This window comes from Stenella coeruleoalba, assembly GCF_951394435.1.
Source record: "Stenella coeruleoalba genome assembly, chromosome: 15".
Lineage (NCBI taxonomy): Eukaryota > Metazoa > Chordata > Mammalia > Artiodactyla > Delphinidae > Stenella > Stenella coeruleoalba.
This window is the reverse complement of record NC_137161.1, coordinates 50,008,893-50,010,122: the sequence shown is the minus strand read 5'-3', so window position 1 is coordinate 50,010,122 and position 1,230 is coordinate 50,008,893.

The window sequence follows — 1,230 nt, the reverse complement described above, 5'->3', positions numbered from 1 at the left end:
GCGGGCTTTCTGTGGGGCTGCCTGCCTGTCCTGCCCTGTGCTGGAGAGAGTGAGGGCGCGAGCAGGAGGCCCCCAGAGGTCTTCTCTGGGCTGGTGCGGGGTGGATGGGGGACTTTCCTTTAAAGAGAGAGAAGTCAGCACTTGGAAAACACCGCGTGTCAGTAGACAGCCTGAGAAACCTGGTGTTGAGACCCTGCACCTACCCACTTGGGGACCACCCCGTCCTGCAGTCCCCACCCTGCCCTGCAGCCCCCAGCCCGCCCGGCGCTGAGGGGCCTGAGGCAGGATGACAGGGACAGCGCATCCACCCTCAGGTTCCTTGGCTGCAGCACATACTGGCTGTGTGACCTGGAGCCTTGGTGCCCCTCCGTTTCCCCTGTGTTCCTCCAGCTGGGTAGGTGGACGCGTATCTCATGGATCAACGAGGTGACCAAAGCAGCAAGGCCCTGCTCCCCAAAATGAAGGTCAGTCCCAGGGCCATGAGTGCCCACTCCATGCTCCACCACATGTGGGCACTGGGCCAGGGGTCCATGCGGCCCCACCTGTGAGGAGCTCTGATGCCAAGGGTACCTCACAAACTGGCAGAGGCTGTGCTGTGACTGGAGTCAGGGAAGGACAAGGCCTGGGGAGGTTCAGGGCCTGCATGCTTATTCAGGTGTACAGGCCCCGGGATCAGGGCAGGAGGAAGGCCAGGCCATGTGTGTCCTTCCTTTGTGGGGCCCGGCAACCTGCCCCGCCCAGACCCCTCTCCCCCTGCCTCCCTGCAAGGGCAGGGCCAACAGTTGCCGCTCTGAAGCCCCTGGCCCTTGGCACACTGCACAGTGTGGCACTGGGCCACCAATGTAATTACCCGTTCCCACTGAGAGCACCATAATTACACTTAATGGGTTCAGCAGTAACAAGTGCCTTTGCTGTGATTCGGCTGCAGAAAAACAGAAATCAGCGTCCTGCTAAGACAGCGCTGAGGGCCCAACCCCACAGGCCTGTGACAGCGCAATGGGAGCTGGCTGAGAAGGGCTGGCAGGGTGGCTCGGCGCACAGTCAGGGCCTGTGGGTGCTGCAAGGTCCCCGTGGGTGGGGTGGGGGGAGGAGAGGGCTGCAGCCGAAAGCTGCTCCAAACACCCATAGTGCACCTACTGTGCGCCAGCCAGTCCAGCCCGCCCTGCACAGACTGGGAGCTCTGGTGACTCGCCCGAGGGCACCGGGCGTGGGTCCCAGGCTGTGTCATGG